Source organism: Rissa tridactyla, chromosome Z, assembly GCF_028500815.1.
Source record: "Rissa tridactyla isolate bRisTri1 chromosome Z, bRisTri1.patW.cur.20221130, whole genome shotgun sequence".
NCBI classification, from domain to species: Eukaryota; Metazoa; Chordata; class Aves; order Charadriiformes; family Laridae; genus Rissa; species Rissa tridactyla.
In genome coordinates, this window is record NC_071497.1 from 82,379,853 (window position 1) to 82,396,190 (window position 16,338).

At 43.2% G+C, this 16,338-nt stretch overlaps 1 protein-coding gene across 5 annotated transcripts in view; it reads left to right on the forward strand.

Moving 5' to 3' along the window:
• SETBP1 (SET binding protein 1) overlaps positions 1–16,338 on the forward strand; it is a 270,384-nt gene that overhangs the window by 91,703 nt on the left and 162,343 nt on the right. The window lies entirely within an intron of this gene.

Consider the following 16,338-nt stretch of genomic DNA (forward strand, 5'->3'; position numbering starts at 1 on the left):
GAAGTTATAGACAGGCTGGCTGCATCAGGTCCAGTAAACACATTTTGAACAGCAAGGGCAATATGATTGTTTGAGCAGGACTCATTGTAGGCTCTTTCCATCTCCTGATGTCTCCAGGCAAGGTTGTGTGACCTTCTGAAAGATTCATTGAGCCTGGCAATTTCTGAGCATGATTCAGAGTGTAGATGGGCAAAACTGCGTGGTCAGCTTGGATAACCCGGACGAAAGGTCAGATAAATTATTCTGCCTGCAACAGTCCTGGGATGTGCAGGTCACGCTCTGGACAGTTTGTTCCCATCCGTGCCTTCTCAATTCCCCAGTTTCAGGATGTCTCTGCCTCGTCTTTCCCAGTTTAGCTATTCATCCAATAGATCTCTAGCCCTGTTGGAGTGCAGATATATGTTAGGACCCACTCAGTTGATGAGACAGCAGCAAAACTGGACTGGCAGCAACCTCTGTCCAGAAGAACCAGCTTGACATGGATTGGTAGTAGTAATCTCCTCTTCATATCTGCTTCAGCTAAAAATTTTCGGTCCGTCCTCTCAGGTCTCTGCTGGCCTTAAGAGCTATGAACCTGTGAATTACTCTGAATTTGCTAAGAGGTCTGCATAACATCTTGTCTACCGCGGGTAGATAGCCACAAGATACCTCTGTGAATGTCCTTCCAAACCCTACAGCTCCGGTTATGAGCCCCATTTCTGTAACCCTACCTGAAAGATAATCGCAGCCTCATGCTCTTGAAGCAGGTTTTTGTAGGATGAATCTTAGTTGTGCCACCGTTCTCTTGTGTTACTTTGATAACTTTATGAATTATTTTAGACTTTAAGAGTTCCCTCATGTGACCAAATCTTATCCAGAGCTTCAATTGGTAGGGCTAATTAAAGTACTGCGAGGTAAAACCTGTGTCAGCTCAGAGTCTGCACCCGCAAAGCTGTTTTTTTCAGCAAGGTCCTCCATCTGGGTCGGGGCAATTCCAAGCACCGATACGGGCTGGGCCGTGACTGGCTTGAGAGCAGCCCTGAAGAAAAGGACTTGGGGGTGCTGGGGGACGAGAGGCTCAACATGAGCCCTCAGTGTGCACTAGCAGCCCGGAAAGCCAATCGTATCCTGGGCTGCATCAGGAGAAGCGTGGCCAGCAGGTCGAGGGAGGTGATTCTCCCCCTCTACTCCACTCTCGTGAGACCCCACCTGGAGTACTGCGTCCAGTTCTGGAGCCCCTACTACAAGAAAGATATGGACGTGCTGGAACATGTTCAGAGAAAGGCCACGGATGGTGGCTAGAGGATGATGAGAGGGCTGGAGCACCTCTCCTATGAGGACAGACTGAGAGACTTGGGGTTGTTCAGTCTGGAGAAAAGAAGGCTCCGAGGAGACCTTCTAGTGTCCTACCAGTATCTTAAGGGGGCCTACAAGAAACTCGATGAGGGACTTTTTAGGATCTTAGGTAATGGTAGGACTAGAGGGAACAGATTAAAACTAGAGATGGGTCGATTCAGACTGGACGTTAGGAAGAAGTTCTTTGCCATGAGGGTGGTGAGACACTGGAACAGGATGCCCAGAGAGGTGGTGGAAGCCCCATCCCTGGAGGTGTTCAAGGCCAGGCTGGATGGGGCTCTGAGCAACCTGATCTAGTGGGAGGTGTCCCTGCCCATGGCAGGGGGTTTGGAACTAGATGATCTTCAATGTTCCTTCTAACCCTAACAATTCTATGATTCTGTGATTCTATGACGTACTGAATAGGCCTGTGGAATGCACCTGGGTTACATTGATTTTTCAGTACAGAAGTCTAAGCGTACTCTCTATAGCATCACACTACTTTCACATAACAGCAATGGCTTTCAGCCATGCCAGTGACCCATGCAAAAAGCAGATTTCTTAAATGATAAATCTTTGGTAAATGCACTGACTAATTAACTCCTTGAAAGTCCAGATTACCTGGAAGGTGATTTTGACCAGATCCCAAACTGAAGTTTGGTCTGCTGTAATATATTTTATCACTTCTATGTTCAATGTGTTGTCTGGTCTCTTTTGGGAAAAAAAACGCTCCAGTCATCTGCTACCAAGGCCTGCCTACAAGTTTCACATTGTCTTTTCCAGAAGCTGTGACTACCACAAGGCTGTTTAAGGTAGAAATTTTCTTCTTCTGAGGTTTTAGCAAGTAGAAGACTCAAGAGGGTGTTTGATCCATTTATAATCATTGTCATTGTCACCCACTTACTGTAACTAAAAATATTTCCATTGCTACAAATTTTAGTTAAATTGGCCAATGGAAATAGAGTATCCTCCCGCCCACCTCGAGAAAGAAACAGAGAGTTATCCCCAGAGCAGTTTAAAATATAACATTTTGATCATTCACACAAAACAAACATTGGTTCAGCTCTTTCCTGGGTAAGTTGTTCTAATGCCTAAGCTAAGTTTGGAGTAGCTAAGCTTGAAAAGGAAACGTGAACAAACAGGGTTTGCACCTGGAATAATCATTATCCTCTTTTTGTATTGGGATGCAGTAGCTTAAAAAGAAGTAGTGAAAGGCAATAGTTACACTTTGAATGCACATAGCCCATGTTGAAGCTTGCACAGTTGTGTCATTTATCTTTAGAGTAATAACACTTACTTGGTAAAAAAAGGTCCAATTAGACATTCAGATTGGTTCATGTTTTGCACAATTGAAATGCAGTTGAGCTGCAAAATACAAAATCTGAAGCTAAAAAAAGTCCTCAGCTGTGGTGCTACTAGGAATTTTGGGGATCCAGAGAAGCCAGATATTGGCCAAATGTCAATAGATAATGTTTAAAAAGGCCAAAAATACAGCCTTAAGCTTTTAAATGTCATAAAATGGAAAAGTTGCAGGAAAAGCTTCTTCTGCTCTCAGGAAACACGAACACTTAAGGCTAACCTAGTCCAAGGGCTGGATTACAAAACCTGGGAGAAGTGTGAGTCAAAGAAATAGATAAAACACTGAAGTGAAGCCTTTGCATTAAAGCTGGAACTTAAGAAGTTTCCAACTTGTACTGTTCCTCCGAGGCAAGTCAGTCCTCTGTTTCTCACAGCCATCACAAGGGAACTTTTAGGAGCATTGGCTTCACTTCTATAGAGGTTATGAAAACTGTACAGTCAGATTTTGCAGGTTTTATTCATTTTATAGGTAAAATCAGGTTGATGAGGGACAATTATTATTAGAACATGGGGACTTGCACATCGAGGTTATTAATTGAGTATTCCTCCTTGGTGTTGTGCTTGTTGCTCTGCATAGAGGTAGGACTCAGAATCTGGTTCTTCCTGCTGTCATGCTCCCAGTATGCAGGATTTAAGATTTAGGTTTACTTCTATTTTGAATGGACATGAGAAAAGGCTTGCTCCCTCACTGTTGGAGCTGTTCAAGTTGAAAGTTGGAGGGACCTTGTGGCTTGCACAGCTGTACTGTACCACCTGCTGCAGACCTGGGAGAAGATTTCAGCCTCCGGACTTTCTGGCCCTTTCACAGAATCGTAGAATCATAGAATTGCCTAGGTTGGAAGGCACCTTTCTGATCATCTAGTCCAAACATCACCCTAACTCTGACAAAATACATCGCTAAACTATATCTCTAAGCACTATGTCTACCTGTTTTTTAAATACCTCCAGGGATGGTGACTCAATCACTTCCCTGGGCAACCTGTTCCAGTCCTTATTAACCCTTTCAGCGTAAAAATTTTTCCTAACATCCAGTCTAAACCTGCCCTGGCACAACTTGAGGCTGTTTCCTCTTATCATATCGCCTGTTACTTGGGAGAAGAGACCAACCCCCACCCCTTGGTTTTATACTCGCTTCAATATTATAGATAAAAATAAATTGGAAAATAGAGGAGAGCATTCAGAAAAGGCAACTTAGCTTTAAAAATCACTTGTGTTAGTAATCTGATGTCAATGTTTTAGTGCACCTCAAACATACAGTGTTTTTCACAGGTAACACTTGGGAGAGCTGGTCTGTATAGACCAGTATATATTTTGTGCCAGGACAACACTCCATGTTTGATCAATGTATAACAACAATAAGTCAATAATAATAAGTCATATAATATCTAGACTGTACACAGTTCTCTGAATTAGGATGCCTTTAAAGATAGCTTTTTTTTTCCCATTCTCACATAATTGCACTCTAGAAGCATTTTTATCTTGGTGTAATTCTATCCACGTAGTAAAAGCAGTGCAACTTCTGCATGGTGACTAATCCTTAACTATGTAAGTTTAAAGCAAAAATGACCAGTTGGTGTCCTAAGGCTATATTAGGTTGCACAGTGCGTTTTTTGTCTGGTTCCAAAGAATTCTGGGTGGTCAGTGAGTCAATCCACCAAGTATATTGTTGTGTGTGTATAAGGGAGTATAGATCCAGAGTGCATCTGCCTACTGTTTGCTATGCTTGCCCATCTGGGAATAAAAGTGGCCCCTAGCATAGTAAAGTTGGTCCTGCCTTTAGACCATTGACCCAACGTACCTCCTCTGTCCAGGGAGGTGAAATAATACTAGTCCTTAAGTAGAGGTGAATATTTCCAAGCCAGAGTGATACTATAATCGTAAATGAGGGTGGACATTCATTTTTTCTCCATTTTTTAATATGGGATGGTTTAGTCTCACAAAGTCATTAACCAGCTCTATGTATATAAACACATGTTACGTTATGGCTCACTCCCAGAATGGATCAAACCATATGCACATCACTCGATGATTGAGCCCCAACCCCACGTTTACTAACTACTACTGATATTTAGCTTAGATATAGGTATTCAGTGTGAAGAACGGGCTGGCTTCTTTCACCAGTCAGGAGCCTGACCTGCCTGCCCAGAGACTGGGCTTGTCAATGCCCTTTGTCGTGCTCTGATTACAACAGCGCTGGCAGAGCTGACGTTGTGTTTGGCGCTTGCTGCATTCTGATTTGCTCCACAGTGCTGCACACCAAAATGAAAAACATCTGGTCGACTCACACGCTCTGTTTAGACTGGTTACACAAATGCATGATATTATGCAACCCAGACCTGCGATCCTATTTCTCCCTCTTCTGAAGAATTTAATATTTTGCTTTTAATCACATCAGACAGACAGTTGGACGACTTCCCAGTGCCATTTCTCAGATGGTGAGCCTTTTTGCTTGACCCATCAGTACAGGTCAGCCTGCCATCACCTCATTGTTTTGCAAGAACATCTTGTGTCTTTTTTGCTTCCCTACCCGTGAAGCTGAGCAGCACCAGGTCATGCCAAGGGACCAGCTGTGGAAGCTTGGTGAAGTTCTTCCTGAAGCACAACAAGCTGGTTCAGGCAGGGTGTTTAGCTGGCTTATTCCTTGGGCTTTTCCTCTTTGACTGTGCAGGCTTTCCAGCAGGCAGGGCAGAGCTGATAACGCTTGTTCCCCGGCTCCAGACAAGTCTGCCAGTCCCGTCACTTGCAAGAGATGACCCACCTGGGGTAAGCAGTACGATGCATTGCAGCAGGAGGAGTTCAACACAGGATTTCTGATGGCTTTGGTCCTATTGTTCTCTTCAATGTGCTTCCAGTAAATCGCTCAAATGTGCATCTCATTGGGCTCTTTTCAGCTCCAAAGCGAGCAGGTTTTCTGAGCAGAGCAATTGTCAACAGAAAATGGCAGCGCCGCCCACTGGCTCTCCATCAGGCTCATGGCAGTTGAAAATCAAGTTTAGTAACTCAAGCTCTGTAAGTTCAGCTTTTAATTAAAATACATAATTTAATGTTAGAGACCTCATTCTCTGAGAAGGGTACCGTGATAAATGCCCGCATCTGACCTGGATTGCTGAAAATTGGCATATTGCCTCTATTACGTTAGAGATAGCAAACCCAAACTGACTTATCGTTATAACCGTCTGCCAAGCAGACAGAGGCACTGTCTTCATCCCAGATATAAAAAAAATGAACTAACATTCGTTGGTGTTGACTTATTTTATATGTAAACTGATGCAACAGCGTAGTGTGACCGTAGGATGAGCTGTTGAACATGAGCCTCCACACTGTCACACCAAATCATGCAAGGTTGTCTGCAATAAACTGTGTGGGGACATTGCTCAATGGGCTGTCTTAAACTCCACCTCTGGAGGCTCCTCCAGATTCCTGCCGCTGTCTATGGATTAGATGGTATCTGATCAGAATTCCTTCTTCTTTGTGTATGTGTGTGCTTCTATGTCTGCAGACGTGAACATATAAGCAACATTTAATACATGGAAGAAAGAGTAATAAAAAAAACCCCCTGATTAGTGCCTACTATCTCAGGAGCTCATGCTGGTTTTTTTCACTGCCCAGTTCCTGCCTCCTTTATAAGGATTTCCTCTATATCCTGTGATAGACTTTGCTATAATCCTGGGCTTTGCCAGCTGAGATGGAGGGATGGCTCCTTTAATTTGCTTGGAAGTGGTCCAGTCACTGGAGTCTGGATAGCTCTGGTTCATATCTTAATAATTTTTATGCCTTCGCATGAATTTTTCAAATGGGAAATACCCTGGTGAGCCCCTGGATCTTTCTCTCTTGGCTGGCAGCTTCACTGCTCCATTGAGGCAGCCAAGGAAACCTCATACTCCAAGCCACAAGGAACCTCCTCTTCCATTCGGGTTTTAGCTCAGAGGCGCATGCACGTACGTGCATGCACAGGCACAGGCACACATTGCTTGATTCACTATTTCTCTCATCCCCCTTTCACCTATTAGTGTCCTTTGAAGGATCAGGTTACCTTGCCAATGGAAATATATGAGCTCGCTGTGTGATATAGCATAACTGCAACAGCAGATCATATAATTTTCCCCCGAAGGCTTGTTGCAGACTATGTCGAGTCATTTGTATTTATGACAGCTTGAGGGTGATTTAGTGCGACCTCACTTTGATAAAAGCCATTTAGAGCTCATAAATATGGGTGACACACAGCCTTCTCGGCTGGGATTTTAAACGGAGAGCTGCATTTGCATTCCCATTGAGCTTTTATTGTTTGGGGGGTAGGAAATGGAAGGAGGAAGAGAAAACAGGAAACAGAAGGAGTGTGCGAAATGCAAAAGGGTCCTTGAGAAGAGAAGGGTGCTGCTGTGCTTAGAGCATCTCTAGCTCGAAGCACCCGTGATGCCCCCTCCTCTCCACAGCTCCTCTTGGGTGTGGGGCAAGGTGAAGCTCCACTTGCCCCAAGCAGGTCAGCCAGTGGGAGAAGCGGATTCTCCAGATCAGGGAGAACATGAATTTAGCACTTAGTTTCCACAATAAAATTATAAAAGACCTCCATATGCCAACAGGCTTTTGTTTAGCTTGGGTCTTAATGTTGTGTGCTGTATTTTTTACTTAATTTCAAGGAGACATTTCCTGAGTGTATTTATAGTCTGTAACTAGATTTATAAGGAGGTAGACAATTTATGGCCAATATTAAAAGGTACTTAAGTCCAGCATAGAGTTGTCAGATTTTATGCACTAGGCTTAAATTGATCATTGATGGAAGCAAGCAGGAAGATTGTTCTTGGAAAGTTACAGTTTTTTCATAATTTTTAATCCCCAAAGGAACCTGAGTATCACAGCCCATTGAATTTCACACAGAGATGAGCATCTTTATTTTATAAATGAGGATTCAAAAGATGAAGTGTTTTTCATTTTTGTAGTCATGAGCAGAGGCAGGACCTGAGCCTAGGTGGGTGTCTTGACCATCAGGTCACCAATCAATCCACTCCTTGCAGCCTTCACTCCCCATGTTCTCCAGTTTTTCTTTGTCTTATGCAACCAGTGTGTGTCAACAGGAATGACTGGAAACTGTTCTAGGGGCTGGGAAATTTTTCCTAACATGTTCACATCTTTAATGGCATAATTATTTATTGCAAGCAGACGAGGACCGCGATACTTAGTTTTTTGTGTAAAGCTATCCTGTTCATGGGCTTGATGTTCAGGGCTGTGAGTTAACAATTAAACTAATCAAAAAAACCACACCTGTTTAATAGCATCTGCCTATAGCACTAATACAGGTCTTTTTCAGAGTTTTACATGTGCAAAAGCTTTAGATTGTGATTCAAATGCTTAAACATCATCACTGGTGAAAGTTACCTCTGAAATCTGTACGGCAAACACATTTTAGCATATAACTATATGTTTGAAATACAGAAAAAAGATTTAAGCTGATCACTTATTGAGCCCTTTTTTAGCTTTTTGGAGTGTTCTTTATAAATTATAGTGATTTTATTGAACATTATTTTTAATTGTTGTGGTCTAACAGGATAAAGCTATCACAAAGGCAAAATAAATCTTGCTTGCCTTTCAAATCGTTCCTATGGTGCGGTATATCATTAGAACACTGTACCCAATTATTTAATTTTATACATAAACTAATCAATTGACCAATTTTCCATTATTATTGTCCTTCGGGTTGGATAGTGTTCATGTGTTGCACTGTCGGTTAAGCTTGATGTTTACAGCTGCAAACCCAGTGCTTTCTTTAAGCTATTTTATCAGTAAAAATCTTTCATGTCACAACGTGATTAAGGTTTATATATACTTAAAGAGTTTTCAGAATAGCATTGTGCGTGGCGGTGGACCAGCACTATCCAGTCAAAGATTCAGAGAGGGGGTTGAATACAGAGAGAGTCTCTGCAGCTGCAGCCCCGGTCTTCTGCATTAGCCTCCGCCGGTTCATGCACCCGATGTGGTACTGCCACACGGCTGTCCCCCTCTGCGTTTACATCGGGGCTCCCACCTAATACCTAGGCAACTGAATCCCAATGAATTAAAAGGCAGTGTGCTTTTCATTAAGCAAATGAAAAGAAAATCACAGTCCCTGCCCCGAAGATGGTACAGTGTAATCAATGGCATCATTAATGGGAAACTTCACTGCACTCGGAGGAACAGTAAAACACGCATGAAGGGAACCTGAAGACGAGACAACCGGTAAACTTCTTACTCTGCTTCGGCTTCATTAGCCATTAAAGCAGGATAATGGCACTTACCTTACCCCACCAGAGATTAGTTAGTTGTTGGTAGAACAAAGTTATGGAGGAAAAAAAGAAAAAAAAAAATAAAAAAAAAGAATAATCCCGCCAATTCTTGCCTTAGTGAGGCTGGCAGTGGGTGAGGTTGGGACCCAAGTTGTGCAGCATGGCTCCAGTCGCCATCCTGGTTCTGGAGTACAGGGATGCTTGTGTATGGGCTCTTGGCTTGTGGAAGAGCAGCAGTGTCAGGCGCGTGCAACCTCTCAGCTGCTCCAGTACACTCTTTCCAGCACAAGGGGAAGGAAAGAACTGGTTTACCAGCCTGGCCTTTCACATTTGGGGTTCAGGTGTGGTTTAGCTCCCGAGCAGGCATGTTTGGAGATTGCCGTCAGCTGCCCTGCAGACGCTCAGCTGCTTTGCCGAAAGCCCCATGTGGATGGGACCTTGTTCGGCAATCTGCACCGCAGGACCTGTCCATGGCTGACAAAAGGGAGGCGCGGAGCAGAATTGACACCACTGCGCGAGGAGGCTTGCGCAACACCTGTCCGCACCATGCCTGGCGCAAGCCGATGTCATTTATCTTTACAAGCATTTTTATTAAAAGTAGGTCCTAGAGCAAATAGACTTTGCAGTGTGGCTTTTTTCATTAAATGGGCTGATGCAGTCTCTGCTGACTCAAAAAGCCAATCAACGAGACCTCTGAATCTTTGATCCATTTTTCTACTTAGCTGTTCTCCAAAGGCTCAATTTCCTCTCCTGTCATGCTTTAGAGAGGGGGAAAATACACAACCTAGTCCCCGAGTTATAATACAATTATTTGGTGCAAGGGAATTTTTTTTTTTTCACTTGAATAAATTAGTTGTTAATTAAAGCTTTTTGATGTAGTGCGAAAGGAGTTATATTTGATACCAACAGCTGTATGCTGTTTGATTTATAGTCCTTTGGGGTGTTGTTGGTTACAGGGATCCATTTCTCCCCATTCCCCCACGAAACACACACGCGCACACACTCACTTCAAAGACCACTAACTGGTACTGTGTTTTCGATTAGAAGGAGAATATTTTTTGCTGTTGTTTTCACTTTTCTATACATCACTTAAGAATAGAGGAGCAGCCTTTCATCATTTTGGCCATTTCCCCCAGGGTAAAGTCTTGCACCAATGGAATCAAAGACATTTGTGACACTGCCAGGGTAAAGGCTCTGCTTTGGGCTGGTGGGTTGACCCTGAACGCAGTTCCCTAGCTTAGCGCATTGCATCTGCAAATAGCAGGCATGGGCAGAGGATTTCCTCCAATTTCCACTTCAGGAAGGTTAAATTACAAAGGTAAGAACTGAGCTGAACTTCCAGGTAATGTGTAAGGTATTTGGAAGCTGTGTGATGTGTTTTGGTTCGAGTATCGCTGTAGTCTTCAATCTGAGCAGGACTGGGAACCTAAGCAAGTTGGAGAGCTTTGGGTTTCATTTCTAGCTGGGAAATTGGAGAATACAATGGAAAATGGTGGCAGAGAGGGGTGGATTATTTACAATTCCTTTTCTTTTAATCCTCTTTAAAGAGTAGGTTAAATTTAATGTACATTTGGTGCTCTTACTTAATTGATTGATTTGCCTGTCTCTAATTTCTGAGAAATTACTCGACACTCATCTGCTTAGCTATGACTGCTTCTCACCAGGCCAGGGATCACATGCTGGGGGTATTTCCTGGACGACGTGGCATCACACAGGGCTGTCCTAGAATGTCCTCTCTCCTTTTCCTCGCCAGTGAGGAGGACAGTAGCCTTGGAAGATCTGTGGTGGCTTTTGGCTACTTAATGTGGCAGTCACACACAGGTTAAGGAGGAGCTTTTCTGTAAGTGATGCTCTGTTCAGTCAATTCCCAGCATTGTGTTCATTAACTGTAATGGAAGTGGTTGAGCAGAAAGTGTGTTTCTTCACACTGGTTTGCAGCTTGGCTTCTACACTTGGGGAATAGCAGTAGGACTTCCCAGTCTCGTGGACTAACATGTAGGGCACCTTTTAGAGATGATCCAAGCTCAGCTGGGCAGAGTAGTAGGATCAACTTCCTGTGCAGAGGACAGAGAAAGACCTGCTTCTCCAAGAATCCCTATCCCAGGCAAGGTTGTCCTACTGCTGCCATTTAATTTGTTTTAATCCGATAGAGGGGGGAAATGGGTCTTAATTAATTGGCTTCTACTCCAGGCTCAAGAGGAAAACCTGCTTCAGAACAAATTAATGCAATCAAAATCTGCAGGTTGCAAGGCTGCTGGCAGAGTTCCCTGTTTGTGAGTAAATGAGTGCAGGTTTCCAGCTCTGAAGGATGGGATACACATTTCTGAAAGACAGTAGCTGGAGATGTGGGCTTTTAGGGAACATGAAGAGCTGGAAAGTCGGGTGGCTTCCTCCTGCTCCCTACTTCCCACCAGGGAGCGCACCTGTCACAGTGGCCTTGAATCCTTTCTGTAACTGTTGAGTCTGAGTCAGAGTTTAAGGAACTGGATGATGGTAGAGACCAGCTCTGTTGGAGATGAGTGGCTGGAGAGGAGCAGAGATGCCTGTGTCATATCACCATGTTCTTTGTATGCTCTCACTGTGACTGTGTTTCATCCTTTCCATCCTGTCTGTCTGTCTGTCTGTCTATCTATCTAACTTTCTATCTATTAAGTATTATTTTTCCCTTCCTGCTACCTCTGTAGTAGTGATGAGGACATCAATGCCTCGCTACTTAACCCAGTTTCTGGAGCCCCACATGTATTACATTGTTGGTAATACTTTTCTGGTATGCGCACACGTTCTGTATGGTTGCACATTGTGGACTTGCCAGGAGGGGTTTTAGGCCACTGAGATAGACAGGAGACATGGGGAATGCCCGTACATCCCAGTGTGATGGAAAACACCTTCCAGTTTTAGTATTACATTGCTTGCTCCAATGACCTATCCTGAGAAGGGTTTATTTATCTAAGGATCAGTTTAATATTAGAAAACATTTTTTTTCTGCATTACTGAGGGACTTTCTATTTGTTCTATAATGTGTTGGTTTAGTAGGACCTGTAGAAATACAATATTTCAAGCTTCATAAATGGATTTGATAGCAGAGCACAAAGAGAGAAAGTTTGTTCGTGAGGAGTTTATGTACCTTTGACAGTTATTTTGCAATTTTTCTCTAATTTCTACTTTGCCTTTTTGGGTTTAGTTGAAGAGAGGACAAAAGTAGTTATCAAATGAGGAAATCAAAATTTTGTATATATATGGAAGAAAACACATATTTTCAGTTGTGTGCATGTCATCTGCTTGCTGGAAACCAGGCTGGATATCTTTGGATGTCTCAGTTTGCCTCATTTCTGTATTACTAGTTGAGAACTTTGAACAAGAATATCTGGCTTTAAGTTAATAAAAAGCAGTATGTGCTCAAGAACTGGAATAACATCTCTGCCAAGCATCCAGAAAAGCTATACTGAGCTTCTCTTTGCATGACACACTTGTGATGCTTCATACAAATTCCCCGCAAGGTGCTATATTCTTCTGAGCTAGCTGAAGAGGTGATACTATTCTACTGTTGCTACTATGCAGCCATCCTAAAATATTGGCTTCTGAGTTATTCAGGCATTTGGAGAGAAGGGAGAGAACAAAAAACATGTGTTGGCTGTGCATGTTTCTGCAGATATATGGAGCCACTGAAAGTTACAGGTGAAAAAATGAAAAATAGAGAGACAGAAGTGGAAGAAAAGCAAGAAGGAAGAGTACAAATGTCAGCAACGAAGGCAATAAACCCATTAGCCCAAGGCAAGCGCAAGAGAGGACTTAGTCGTTAAGGGCCACTGAAGAAGCTGGTGAAAAAGTGTCAGTGTTGTGGGGAAGGTGACAGGGGAGATCAAGGAGACAGACAGGGAGGAAGAAATAGGGATGGGGAGGAGAAACCACATGGTAAGAACTGGGCATAGCCGTGTCTGCACAAAGCCGTTGGATGCACTTACTTGAGGAGAAACATCTAAGGTCTGTGCTATTTCTTCCGCTCCTGAATAAATAGCAGGATTAGTTAGTAGGGTGCATGCGACAGGGCAGTGGCAATGACTCCTATATTTGGGTTATTTATCATGCATCACTATAACATGATTTCTCAGAGTTTTGGAGACCACCTTGTTTTCTTGTCTACAAAGACCAGTGTTTTTAGATTCCTAATGTTTTCCATTATCAAAGGTTCTTGTGGCCTTTTTTTTTCTTTTTTTTTCTTTTTTTTTTTTTATTTTTAAGAAGCTGTAATATCTCTGTTGTTTGAAAAAACGCCTTTGAATTTTGGCATGGAGAAAAGCTCTGAGGCTGAAGACATGCCTTTCCCTTCTCCCATGAAACTCCCCTCCGTTCTGGCTGAGTTATGGGCTGTGCAAGATCGCCGTTCCCCATTTCGCACTTGTGTTTCTCAGGAAAATGTTGGCAGCGGGTCAGAATAATAACTGAACATGAATCTTCCACAGAGCTGGGCCCACAGTGCAGCCAAAGCAGAGAGACCAAAGAGAGAAATCCACGGGGGCTCATGAGGCAGGTGGAGCTGGTGTCTCACCCCTTGCAATCTCCCGCTAGCAGTGGTTGTAGCAATTCTTGCCAGCCAGAGCAGTTGTGTATCTGTTTCTGATGACCCTCAACGAAGGAAAGGATGGGTCCACTTTTGGACTCAATGTAATTTCTGTTTTCTGTGTTCAGGCTGCTGAATCAACTAGGTAAAAAATTAGGAACCACCAGGTTCATCCTTGTGGGTGCAGGCATGATGCGGTCCGGGGCACATACGTGTTAATCCCATCATGACATGCCTTTTTTATCCCATGCAGGAGACCATCTCGGTCACGTTGCCAGAGAGACACTCAGTCAAACAGAAATAAATTTGCAGAAATAACTGTAAAGTTGGGAAATTCCTATTTTTTTGATGCTTGCAGTCTAAACATCTTTCTTATTGCAGTGGCCAATGTAATATATCTATACATATGTATACATGTTAGATGATATACGTCTGTATGGCCCTATAAACATCGCCATATAGGATGTATGCATGCTTAGACTTGCATAAATAGAAATTACATTTCACAGTGGTACAGTGCAGAGCAACACTGGAATCTCAGCCCTTTCTGGGAGGCAAATATAATAAAAATGCATATTTGCTGACAAACACATGAGAAAGCTCTGTGTTTACATACACGCATGCGGCACTGAGAGCATCAGTGACGCTCATCAAGCAAAGGTGGCCGCACGCATCCGCGTTTGCTCCTATACAACCGCTTTATTTCCTTTTGAATAACAAGGAGGCTGCCCCGCCTCCCCCAGAGCTGCAGGCTCCGTTTCTGACAATGCACAACCGCATTGCTCGTTGGAGTGCCTGTCATTAAGCAATGCGCTGATTATTCTGGCAGCTCCGCTACTCAAGTCCCCGTGGACGGAGTCAGACATGGAGAGAATTGAATTTCGCCAAGGACGGGGCTAAAGGTCGTTCCATGCAGTGGACAGCTGTGTCTAGTCAAATAGAAACTATTGCTCCAAGTGTTACCAACAGAATAGCTGATAGCTCTGTTGTCAGTTCATTTACACTTGCATCCTGTTACAAATTAAACTGAAATTGTGGTGCGCTGAAGGAGCGGAAAGTCGGTTTTCTGCCAAGGGACAATTCCTTATATCACCAATTTCCAAGTGCAGCCATTATAGATCATTGCTAGGGTTTTTCGTGGTTTCCAGCGATGAAGATTTAGGATGCTGATTTTCTGCCATGGGCAAATTTCCCATTAGCACCTGCTCTCCTCTTCTAATCCCATAGGTTGAAAAGGAAATGCAAAGATCTGGTAACAGGCCTCTTTTCTGAGATCTCCTCACAAAGAATAACATAAAGTACAGAATTGTTCCTTGACTTCTACCACTTTCCGAGTTTGAGGGTTTTTTTTTTGTTTTGTTTTTTTTTTCCTTTTTGTTTCCTAATCTGGACATTTGAATTCAGACAGAAGGAAAACTATGAAATATCTTGATTCTGCCACAAACTCTTCTGCATGGAGGTAGGGTGTAGCAGCAAAAACAGCTTAGCAACAGTGCTTACTTGCCAGTGTTCATCTCAGCCCATCACAGCATCTTCCCCTGAACCCAATCCTATGCCATCAGCAAGCCAGAAAATGCCTTCTGGGCAGAAACACAGCCTCTTCCAGGATCCTCAATAGATCTTAAGAACTAAGCTGAAAGCTTGGGACTTGACCACATTTGGAATAAACTTGCCCAAGAACATCAATGCTAATTAACTCGCGTTATGAATGGATTAAGTGAGACACCAGCTGCAATGGGGCATTTTGATTTGGGCTGCGGCTCAGTAATTAGATGCACATAAGCTGGCTGGGGAGCTGTCAGTCAGGAAGCAGCAGCTCCATTTGCAGTATTAGGAAGAAGAGCTTTTCTGTGTCCCATCATCTGTTTTGCTGTGAACCTTTGAGTGACGTACCAGTGCTCAAACACAGCGTTGAGCATGAACCAAAATCCTCCCCTGAGCCACAGCCATGCGACTCGGTGACTTCAGAACTTCTCTCCTCGTGCAGCTGAGCAATGCTATTTTATTTATAGTGCAAAATGCTCCTCACATGGTGGCTGTTAATGTTAACACTGTCCTTCCTTTTGATCCGTGCCAACCTTCCCTTGTTTTCTTAGCTACCTAGTTTGAGGAAAAATATGTTCAATGCTGTCATGAAATTACTTAGAACAACACTGATGATACAAAAGTCTACAAAATTGAAATTATAGTTGAATGAATGTGTACAACTTTGATGGTGTGGGCATTTGTGGTGTTCTTACCTATGGCTGGGCTAGTTGTCCTGGGCTCCCTTTCTAGCCACTGGGAAGGAATAGGTAACCCCAGTGAGATCTGCCTATTCCAGACATCATCTGCGTTAGGAGGAGAGGAATCACTATAGGGAGTCCCTGGTGATTTGTGTGGATGAAGTTGTCTGATTTTTAGACCTCTATTTTTAATAGATGACTCAGGAGGTAAATCCTGCTTTTCCTCCCAAATCCGGAGCTTGCATGAGAATGAAATTACCAGACAGCAACTTTCTTTAATGTGAGGAAAGGCAGAAAGCAAAAAAAGGCAGCTTGACTGCTCCTGACATAGAGCCTCTATCAGCTCCATAAATAAAGGGCATATGCATGTAATGGCTGACTGCATCTCAGATTGCAATACCAATGTTTTAAAAGCCTGCTGACGGAGCATCTGCTTATTTCATTACTCCTCCAATGTCTTTGCAGGTAAGTCATGCATTATACAGTACCATCTCTAGCAATGCATGACCAGAGGGGACAGTCTGTAAAAATTCTGGATTGTCCATCGCTTTTCCTTACCTTCCAGGAGACAGAGACACAAGGAATGATGTCTTCAATTAACGGGCATAATTTGCAAAATAAAAAC